The sequence below is a fragment of the Myotis yumanensis genome, unplaced genomic scaffold (assembly GCF_028538775.1).
Source record: "Myotis yumanensis isolate MYYU_CA2020_CCGP unplaced genomic scaffold, mMyoYum1.0.hap1 SCAF_8, whole genome shotgun sequence".
NCBI lineage: Eukaryota > Metazoa > Chordata > Mammalia > Chiroptera > Vespertilionidae > Myotis > Myotis yumanensis.
The window spans coordinates 41,054,908-41,066,914 of NW_027223759.1; the positions used below are offsets into that span (position 1 = coordinate 41,054,908).

General features: G+C 38.9%; 1 long non-coding RNA gene across 2 annotated transcripts in view; it reads left to right on the top strand.

The window, feature by feature from the left end:
• LOC139015209 (uncharacterized) overlaps nt 1-12,007 on the top strand; it is a 93,544-nt gene that overhangs the window by 38,023 nt on the left and 43,514 nt on the right. For both annotated transcript variants that reach the window (XR_011472421.1, XR_011472422.1), the window contains exon 2: nt 10,858-10,982. This is a non-coding gene — a long non-coding RNA (uncharacterized lncRNA). The remainder of the gene's footprint in view (nt 1-10,857; nt 10,983-12,007) is intronic.

Consider the following 12,007-nt stretch of genomic DNA (forward strand, 5'->3'; position numbering starts at 1 on the left):
AAAGAATTGAATTCATTAGAAGTTATAAAATATTTATCTTGAGGGTTTAAAATATATAATTCTTCCTTTGGTTATAAAAGACTAAGTAGCCTAGAAAGGAGGCCCAGGTTGAAATTTAGATGAACTAAAGTTTTGGGCAAGGCTGCTAGGTTTTCTGTGTTGTGAGGAAAGTGGTCAGGAAATTGAGGACTTTAGTGAAGGAAGAATACTGTTTTAGACAATAACAGCTGCTGGTATAAATAAAAACAGGTGATGGAACTCACTTCCTAGTCAGGAGCCCAGAGAAAGGAACCCACAATTGGATCCTATCTCAGTTTAAGATTGAAATTAGCAGAGAAGTCTCCCTAATTCCCTTCAACAATCGGCTGGCTTGCTTTTCTTTCCTCACCCAAATCTATATAAGGTTGTGGGCCTTGCTTTTCATAGTACAATAGATTAAAAATCTCATGTAAAGCCCATGTTATATAATCCCTTTACTTATCAAGGTCAGCTTGTTACTACTAGAACTCCTGACCCAGAGCTTACTTCAAACAAAGTTCCTGTTTACACAGCAGTGACCAAACCCCTATTTGTTCCGTTTCCTTCTCCTTTCTATAATGAAATGAAAGGAGTTGGGGGCTCGAAATTGTGCCAAGAATATGTAGCCCTAAGGATCTTGGGATAGCCCTGTCTTACACTATGTTGTGTTTATGATTCAGTTCAGCAAATATTTAGTAAGTGATTGCAAAGTCCAAGCCCTAGTGCTAGGTGTTACAATAGCGGATACGAGCCTCACACATGTTTGCAGCTAGCATTCACTGTAAAAAGTGCTTTCATCTCCACCAGAACAAGACAGCCTGGGGAACTTGTACCAATACATATTTTTAATTCAGTACAGTTAACCCACGTTTGCTCATCTTTTATTTTTTTAATAGCTGATTACAAGGTTCCTCTTATATCTTCCTAACATCCTTGCCTGTTGTCTCTGCTTAAAGTTGAGTGTGAGATTTTGGGAAAGGAATAAGAAAGCCTAGGGTGTGCCCCACAAGCAAATCTTGCACAGTTTCTGTATATGGGGATTAGGAGAAGAATGACTGATTCTTGACATTCTGGTCTGACTTTGGGCCTGGTTTGAGAGTGTGGGGAAAGAAGGAAAAGAGAGTATAACTTAAAACAATGCAGTTGTTTATATAAAATCTGGCCCCTGCTTATTGAGATTATCTGACTGCTATGGAACACACACACACACACACACACACACGCACACATTAATATTGTCAAGCCACACTGTCTCTTCAGATCATGCCCTCCTCCCAACATTTCATTTGGACGCTCTTCACTGTCTCCATCCTAGTCCAAGTCAGCCTCATTTCTTTGCCTGGACTCTAGGCAAGCTTCAGTAGTCTGATGACTGGCCTTTCCACACCTATATTTGGCTCACATTGATCCTTTCTCTATTCTGCACCGAGAATAACCTTTCAAAAATGTGTTGCTTCCTGGGTAATGACCCAAATCATGAATGGGGCCTACAAGGCCATGCACAAAGAGGCTTTCTCCCACCTCCTTAGCCTTCTCACTCTTTCTGGGCCATCCACACTGGTGCAACCACCAGTCTTGTTTTTCCTGCCCTCAACCTAACCCTAGCCCCTACACCCCTGCTTTTCCTTCAGAGCTCAGCTCAAATGTCACTTCCTCAAGGACAACTTCCCTAATATGCCGGAGTCAGTGAGGGTCCGCATCAGAAATTCCCCTGGCATCGTACACTTGTTCACATTGTATAATATGGTTGTAATTATATGATTAGTTAAAGCCTATCTCCCTAGTTAGAATATAAACTTAGTGAAGTCAAAGACCATGACTATCTTGTTCACTGCTCTATCCCCAGCACCTATCACAGTGCCCAGCACAATGGGGGACTCATTAAATAGTCATTGAATGAATGGACACTCGTGTTCTAGAGATGCACACGACCCCTTCCCCGACATGCTGGTTCTGGAGCAGAGAGAACCTGTCCTGTTATTATATCCCCTGTATTGTTATTCTTTTAACTTTGGCTTGGTTATTTTTATCCTCTGTGCTTTTACCTTTTATTTACAAAAGACGAGGAAGAACTCTTAGGTGGAATCGTAGCTGGAGTGTTCTCAGAACATACCCTGTCCTTTCTCATTTCTTTTTTTATACGGAAACCACCAACTGTTTTGAGTAAAAAGTCTTGTATTCTGATTCTCAGTCAGGTGAAATACAATTAATCATACAATTTTCAGCTGTTTTGAATTAATTTCACTAAAATTCCTTAGGAAGTACTTTAATGGATGTCATTGATACTGCCTTCCCTAAAAGCTCTTTCCTAAGAACTGACTGGTATTCCCCTCCCCTGCTACCATCCACATGACTACAGGCAGAGCTTTTCTGTGCTTACATAATCCCCTCCCCTGGTGACACTGGGTGGGTTCAGAGATAGACCCCTGGCATAAGCCAGTATCATCAGAGGCTTTCTCTGGATTTTTCAAACTAGAATCAAGAAAGAGAGTCAGGCACGTAGTTGTTAAAGGACACTGCCCCCACATTCTGTTGGTGTCCATGTTTCTACTTTGTAGGGAAATCCTGTCTGCAGTGAGAGCAGATAAAGCTGACAAGCGGAGAGGAGCCAAGAGGAATTTTGGTAGCAGTGGAGTTCCTGCAGCTGTTCTGAGGCCCCACTGCAGCCCTGCCCATCTCTTAATTTTTTTTTAACTCTTCCTTGTAATCCATAAGCCAATAATTTCTAATTTTTGCCAGAGCTAATTCCCATTAGATTTCTGTCTCTTGCTATTAAAAGAATTTCCATATCATTGACAAAAGGAAATATATAGAATACATTTTCAAAAAGTAATAGATTTATATTTTAGTAACCTCTATTTTATCATACCATACACAAATTCCCTCAGTTCCCCCACTGTTAGCAATTCAAAAAAATCAGAATGTCACCGCATTTTTTATTATGTGATTTTTTTAAAAACTTAGATTTGCATAATTTAGTATTGGTCGTGGGAGAGGCAAGACAAATCTGAAAAAGTAGATTGAGATTAGAACATATACGGCCTTAAATATGTTAAGAAGTGTGAACGTTATTTTGTAGGTAGAGGGGGTCAAATTGGAAAGTTTCAAGCAGAGAGGTGATATGTTTGGATCTTTAAAATATTTGAATAGATAGTTTTGAAGGCAATGTGAAACTTAAATTAAAATGAAGAAAATTGCAAGCACTTTAATAGATGCTCATTCTGGATACCCAATCACTTAAAGGTTATTCCAGTTATCCAAGACTGAATTGATGAGGGACTCACCTAAGATAGCCCATAGCAGATGAGTGGATAAAAAAAGCTGTGGTACATTTAAACTATGGAATACTATGCAGCTGTAAAAAAAAAAAAAAGGAAGGAACTCTTAACCATTTGCAACAGCATGGATGGACCTGGAGAGTATTATGCTAAGCAAAATAAGCCAGTCAGAGAAAGATAAGTATCACATGATCTCACTCATATGTGGAATCTAATGAACAAAATAAACTGATGAACAAAATAGATCCAGAGACATAGAAGCATGGGACAGACTGGCGAATTAGAGAGGGAAGGTGAGGAGGAGGGATATTAACTGTAGAACTTATATGCATACTAGAGGCCCGATGCACGAAATTTGTGCATGGGTAGGGTCCCTAGCCCTGGTGTACGATCAGGACCAATTGTCAGGCCAACTAGTGGGGCAATCAAGGAGCCCCTGCTGGCACCCACCCAGTGGTCAGCAAACTCATTAGTCAACAGAGCCAAATAACAGTACAACGATTGAAATTTCTTTTGAAAGCCAAATTTTTTTAAACTTAAACTATATAGGTAGGTACATTGTTATTACCTTAATTAGGGTACTCCTAAGCTGGCCTTCGCTAAAAATATCCTCAATCTGATTGAGGTACGTTCGCTGAGGTTGACTCCTTCCAACTCTCCCATCCACCCTTGTCTTGTATACTTGTTTCGTCTATCTCCTTTCATTCATCCTCTCTATATGTCCAAACTATCTCAACATACCTTTCTCAATCCTCAACACTACATCTTCTTTCACTCCACAATGTTCCCTAAAATTAACTTAATAAACTTTACTTAAAGTTTTAAGTCTTAGTTAAACTATAGGTACATTGAATAAAACTCGATATCATACTTAATAGTGATATTATTTATTGATGAAATTAAATTCCTTACAATTTACCTTACAATATCCATAAAATTAAATCATGACAATGACTGACAAACACTAATGTGAACAATGGCCTTGCATCTCCTTGGAAAGTTTGGGTAAGTCAGGTTTGTATGTTGTTGTTTTTAATTTTAGGCACGATTCCAGGTTCTCATCAATAAGACGACTTCTCAATTTACTCTTGATAAGGCTCATGCTTGAAAATGATTGTTCACATAAATATGTAGACCCGAATAAGGAAAGAACAGCAAACGCTAGTTTTTTTCAGTTGATTATATGAGTCAGGAATACTATTTCAGGTGTTAAAAATCAACATATCTTCCTTCTCCAGGTCTTTCAAAGCAGACCACTTGTGCTGTGAACTAAGTTCACATTTGTTTTTCTCCACTATTTCTATATCAGCACAAAGACGTTCCAATTTCGAGCTCCACATTTCTTTGTTTTTTAAATCCAGCAATTGCATTTCAAAGTTGCCAATGTCAATATTAAAGGGAGAAAAATTTAATTCTGTTACAGTAGCATTGAGAGGTTTTTTAACAAAGGCCAATGTTGCTTTGCTGTTTCTGAATTCCTGAAACCTGTTGAGAAAAGCTTCCCTCATATTTAAAAGTGTTGTTTTGAAATAGCAAATGTCAATATCAGAATTATTTTCATGGCGATGTTTCAACAGGCTTGGAAAGTGAATCAAAGTTTCTCTTTCAAAATCTTAAGCAAAAAGAGGTAATTTGTTTTCGAATGTAATAACTTCTTCTAACATCGAAAACACTGTGTTTCCTTTCCCCTGTAGTTTACGATTAAGCTGATTTAGATGATACGTAACGTTTACCATGAAATAAAATTTTTGGATCCACTGATCGTTCCTTAGTTTTGGATAGTGAACACCCTTCTCAAGGAGAAATGCTTTAATTTCTGTTCATAAGGAAGCGAAACGTTTCAAAACATTTCCTCTTGATAACCAACGTACCTTGTCATGCAGCAGAAGATCTGCGTACTCACTCTCCATTTCACCTAAAAATTCTTTAAATTGGCGATGATTAAGAGCTTTAACTATAATGGAGTTGATCATCTTAATCACCAATTCCATAACTTTGCAAATTTCTTCTGGAAATGTCTGCGCACAAAGTGCTTCTTGATGAATGATGCAATGGTAAGTAAGTATCTCGTGATAAATTTTTTCTTTCAAAATAGCAACAAACCCGTTTCTTACGCCGTCTTTTCGACCCGTCTGTTGAAATTGAGACAGTTTTATCAAGTGAAATATGATGTTTTTCAATGCACTCAATTACAGCATTTGCTATATCCTCCCCACGTGTTTGACCTTTGAGTGGCAATAATCCTAAAAGTTCTTCTTTAGGACCTGTAGATGAAATAGATCGTACAAAAAGTGAAACTTGCGCTCTATCATTTCTGTCACAAGACTCGTCAACTGCTATTGATAAAGCTGAAACCAATTTAAGATCTTCGATTTGCTGGTTGGTTATATTCGAAGACATTTTGACTGTTCTATCTTTCACTGTTTTAGCAGACAATGGTAACTCTTTAATTTTTTGTAGAATATCTGCTTTGCTCTTAAAATCCCGAAATAGCTCTTCGGATGCATTTATAAAACAATTTTTTATGTTTTCGCTGTCTGTATATGGTTTTCCTCTCTTAGCAATCTCTTGACTAACCACAAAACTTATTAACATTGTTGGAAGATTGCATCCAATAATTAAATACAGAACTTGATTTTTCTTGACTCTTCTGAAGTTCCTCAACTGCTTTCTTCCTTGCATCACCGACAGGATATTTAGTACTAAATGACACGTGTTTAGTTGTAAAGTGTCTCTCCAAATTTGATTTCTTGTTATGCGCCAATTTTTCCTGACAAATAAGACAGGTCGGAAGGCCATTTAAGTTTTGAATAAACGCGAAAGTCTCGGTCAATCCAACTTTAAATTCACGGTTTTCGTCTTCCGTTTTTCTTTGCTTCTTCTTTGTAGCCATGTCAAACAGGGCACCTAAAAAAATGTTTCATTTTATAATAATAAAGCCACCAACACAAAATAATTACAATTCTTAAATTGATGACAAAAATACCTGTAGGATTTGCAGCTGGTTGGAAAAATACAGGTAACTTTATGCTTCGAGTAGGTACTTTTGTCACCCGCGCAATTTGCAGATGGGACTAGCACTAACCACTGCACAATGAGGCTGCTGACTGACTGGCTCACTCAACTCGTGCATGAATCTCGAGTGCCTCCTCCGCGCTGCGTCTCCGGCGGCCCGCCTGCGCTGCATCTCCAGTCGCCAGACCGACCAATACCCCCCACTTCTTCTAACGCCACTTCTTCAAAATAGACTGGCCCAGGCCGAAAACCGACTTCTGCGCATGGGCCATGAAGTTTCAGTCCCACTGTACCTGCATGCCTGCACGTGGTATTTTGTGGAAGAGCCACACTCAAGGGGCCAAAGAGCCACATGTGGCTTGTGAGCCACGGTTTGCTGACCACTGAACTAGGTGAACATCTCTGGCTTTCAGATAAGGAAACTGAGGAACAGAAAGGACAAATGATTGGCCCAAGTTCACAGCCAACCCAAGGCTAAAATTCAAGATTCCTCTCATTTTCATTCCCCTTCCTTCCTGCCTTTCCCTTTCCTTCCTTCCTTCCTTCCTTCCTTCCTTCCTTCCTTCCTTCCTTCCCTCCTTCCTTCCTTCTTTCCTTTATCTCTTCCTTTTTTTCTCCCTTCCTTCCCTCCATCTTTCCTTTCTTTCTTCAGTTTCCACATGTATTATGAATCTGTTAGGAAGCAGGGTGCTAAGAATATCCTATATAATAAAAGCATAGTGTGCAAATTGTCCCCTTAACCAGAGTTTTTCTGAGAGTTTCACCAGTGGGTGGGCTGGCAGGGGGAAGGTAGGGAGGCCCCGGCCGGCAGCTGGCAACCAGCAGCTGCTAGGGACCCTACCAAAGCACAAATTTCATGCACTGGCCCTACTTTCTTTATCCATTTTCAGGGAATTAATTTGTTAGAGAATGACCAACTATGTAGGGGAACATTCTCAATCGTCCACAAACTGACTCCCAATGTCATTGATTAATTATTAAAATTTGACTGGAAAATACATTTGCAAATATGGAAACTTCCCATGACCAGGTTCAGATAATTTCATGAGAGAAAAGACCTTATGAATCTTTACAGATTCATAACTGTGAATTGTACTGCAAAAAACTTCAATAGGATATTGAAGGTGTTAATGTGTGTCCACCCCTAGTCCAAAACATTATCATTTGTGTGTATGTCATTGCACAATTTAAAAAAAAAAAATTTTAAATATATTTTATTAATTTTTTACAGAGAGGAAGGGAGAGGGATAGAGAGTTAGAAACATCGATGAGAGAGAAACATCGACCAGCTGCCTCCTGCACATCCCCCACTGGGGATGTGCCCGCAACCAAGGTACATGCCCTTGACCAGAATTGAACTCGGGACCCTCCAGTCCTCAGGCTGACACTCTATCCACTGAGCCAAACCAGTCAGGGCTCATTGCACAAATTTTTATTGAGGACCAACTTGCTAGGGATGTACTAAGTACTGGGTTTAATATGGTAAAGAGAACAGATATGGTCCAATGGTTTCTGCTCTCACAAAGCTTATAGTCTACTATCTATAGGAGACTAAATCCCAGGTAAGCTATCCCATTTCACTTCAGCAAGTCATATTCTTAGATTATGGAAATCAGGGAGTATACAAACATTTTCTAAACTTACTCTGCCCACCATAAGGGAAATAAATAATATGGACTTGGGTCTAGGTAGGAATGAAATTAAATCCCAACTCCACCATTTACAACCTATTCACTTCCCTGAGCCCAATTGCTTCTATAAAATGAAAATAATATGTAGCCTTTTTGAAAGATGATGTTTTATCATTATCCTTATTAACACCTAAACAGAAACTTTACTTCTTGAGTCAAAAGTATGAATTATATAGTCCTTTTCCTAAAGTTTAGAAAAATTATTTTTAAAAAACATTAATATGTTCACTTAGTTTCATTAAGAATGTCATTTTCTAGAATTAATTCAGAAAAATATTTATGGCCATTGACATTTTAATATTTCTTTAAATAAGGTGAAATTCTCTGACAATGGATACTACTTCAACAGGATAACTTTAAGGCTATTTTGTTCCATGAGTGAACATGGCCTTGTTCCACAGAAACAAAATTCTGTTATTTCACTTAAGATGAAAGAATCTGGTATGACCATTATTTTTCTATATAAGGGATTGTTTAAACAAAGACAACAGACCCCAAATGGAGTCCCTTGTGCTAAGGTCAGTAAACTAGAACTTGATACCTAACTTCATTCCAATTTCAGCCTCTTCCAGGAATGTAATCTTAATTGATCAGTCTATAATTTTCTGGTCAGCCCTAGTGAGATAATCCACCTGGTAGACCTCTTTCATTCCTTAAAGCAGTGGTTCTCAACCTTCTGGCCCTTTAAATAACAGTTCCTCATGTTGTGACCCAACCATAAAATTATTTTCGTTGCTACTTCATACTGTAACGTTGCTACTGTTATGACTCATAATGTAAATATCTGATATGCAGGATGGTCTTAGGCAACCCCTGTGAAAGGGTCGTTCGACCGCCAAAGGGGTCGCAACCCACAGGTTGAGAATCACTGCCTTAAAGGAAGGTGACCCTGTCTGAAACAATTTGGTCTTTCCTTGTTCTTCCCACTTTTCTGCCTATAAAATCCTTCCATTTATACAGCTCCTGGGAGCATCTTTCTGTTTTCTAGGTGGGATGCTGACCAATCCATGAGTCATTAAATAAAGTCAATATGATATTTAAATTTATGCAGTTGAATTGTTTTTTTTAAAGGATTTTATAGTAAACTAGAGGCCCGGTGCATGGATTCGTGCACTGGTGGGGTCCCTTGGTGTGGCCTGCAGGGATTGGGCTGAAACCAGCAGTCTAGCGCCACCTGCTGCTCCTGCCTGCCGCTCTCGCTCATCCTGGCCCCACTGCTTGCCATAGGCTCGCACCCAGTCATTCCCAATCGGGAGAGGCTCACACCACCGCAGCGGTGCTCACCAGCGGTGAGCCCTGCATCTGGCGCCCGTTCGTCAGCTGAGTGGTGCTCCTGGTGTGGGAGTGCACTGACCACCAGGAGGCAGCTCCTGCATTGAGCATCTGCCCTCTGGTGGTCAGTGCATGTCATAGCGACCAGTCAACTGGTCATTCAGTTGTTTGGTCACTTAGGCTTTTATATATATAGATTGTATATAAATGTATTCCTCCACCTATTTAATGGCTTGACAAGAGTCACGTTTTACTCAGCTCTCCCTATTCTCCCACGCAGTGGTACCTTGTATAGAGTTAAAGCACACTAAATGTGTCAGTATAAAGACCATCTTCTTGCTATTTGACATGTAAGCTGAAGGAGAAAATCTACCCTAAATTATAGGTAAAATTATTTTGTTTTATTTCAAGTAATGCTTATCAAACAAATCCTATAACATTCTTGCTAGGGGAAAAAAGGTAGTTAAATTGTCCAATCTTTACTCAAACCAAAGCAAAGCTTCAAAAATATTTAGACAGAGATGAGGAATAGGGCAGATGTGAGGGAGAACTGCTATGTTTGCACATGCTGTGCATGCAGCAGCCCAACTTCCTTTCCCTGTTGTACTATTTTTTTCAATGTTTTTATTGATTTCAAAGGGAGGAAGGGAGAGGGAGAGAGAAGTATAAACATCAATGATGAGAGAAAATCATTTATCAGTTGCCTCCTGCATGCCCCCTACTGGGGATCAAGCCCAAAATCTGGGTATGCGCCTGGACTGGTACTGAAACTGTGACCTCCTGGCTTATAGGTCGATGCTCAACCACTGAGCCACACCAGCCAGGCTGTTGTACTATTTTTTAAAGTCTGTTCCACAGAACATCAGTTCTAGGGTTTCAAGGTCAGGTTGAGGGAACTTTGCCTAGCATTTACCTTTCTTACAAGTTCACAGTGTACATTAGTAAATTAAAAGCTATTGAAAGTCTTGCCTATACTAAAGAAAACTGTTTAAAAAGGTTTTGCCTCACATTCCCCAAATTTATTTGACCAATGTTTCACCTGTAAACATCCTGCAGAGCTCATAGGTGCTATAGAACACATTGACTTCAGGAAACTGTCCCACTGTGTTCAAAGGACACCTTGTTAAATCACACACATACACATTCACATTCTTTCTCTCTCTCTCTTTCTCTTTCTCTCTCCCCCCACTCCTCTCGTTTTTCCCTGTTATTTTATCTCCAAATAATGAAAACCAGAATGTGAGCATTTACAGCAATTTTTAACTATGGAAAAATGACTCCACTTCGGAGGTCCCAGAATGTTAAAACAATTGCATTTTACTTATGTAAGAAGAGGTCAATTTGAGTTCAGGAAATGGCTCCCCAGCAACGCCTGGAATGTTGGCATAAACACCGATAAACAGACATCCAAATCCTGTTTTGTGTCTGAGAGGGATAGAGAGGGGTTGGGGGACAAAATTATCACCATCAAATCTCTGGTATTTCTTACAGTTTTCTACAAATCAATATGCAGTATCCATTTTCCTTCAAGTCCCATTTGGGATTTTCAGGTTATTTTGTGTGTTTCTAATTCTTCTCTCTAGATGGCAGCACAGATGAAAAAATGCAAGAACACCTCAAAGCAGACTGGCTTCTACAGCAGCAAACACCTATCAACAGCCTGCCCCCAATTCACCCTTCCTTTTTGAAGAAATGAACAGAACCTAAGGTATGATGGTTGACAATTTTTTGAAATGGATTTAATCATTTATATGGAGATGGAAAGAATTAATGATAAGCTGATATCTGTGAATTAGGAAACTGACCACTCATGCTAGATGTGTTTTCTGAATCTTATAATGCCTTCAATATTCCTATGTCATACAGAGTGCCAGATAATATGATTATTTGCATCATTATGCTTGGCATCTGATACAGCCAAACAGCAAGCCACCTGGTTTTCTCTAAGTATTGGATTCATTTAAGATATATAATGATGCTATTTACTGACCATTTTGTCAACCAATGCTTTGAACCTGCTGCGAAGTCATCACCATGTCACCAGATGCTGCACTGAAGGTTAGGAAGTTAGCATGAAGGTAACACTTCATTAAAAGCATGTAACTTATGGCTGAGTTAATAATTCAAGAGAAAAGGAGTGGAACACACTCAGAAGATCTTTATCGTTTACAGCAAAGCCCCACTAAAGATTTTTTTAAACCTTTACTTTTTCTGGTATCATGAATCTCTTCATTAAACAATAAAATGGAGTCTTCCAGCAAGATGTTCACAACAAAATCCGCTGACAGAGAGAACATAGGAAGCTGGTGTCTTCCAACATATGGCATTTAAAAGGCTCTAGAGTGCTCCAAAGAACACTAAATTGTTCATGTGTAATGACCTGGACAGAAGCTAAAATGTGACGTTTACCCTTTGAATAAACAAAAAGACTCACCGTGGGGAGTGAAAATAAATATAGCACATAAATAAACCAACCCAAGGCCAAGTGGATTGTGGTTCATATTTAAGAAAAGTTCAATTTGGTAATGTATCAAAGTCTTTTTAATTATATTTATTTATTTTCCAATTATAGTTTACATTCAATATTATTTTGTATTAGTTTCATGTATGTAGCATAATGGTTAGGCAATCATATACTTTACAAAGTGGTCCCCCTAATATTTTAAGTACATAGTTATTACAGTATTATTGATTATATCCCCTATGCTGTACTTCACATCCTGTGATTATTTT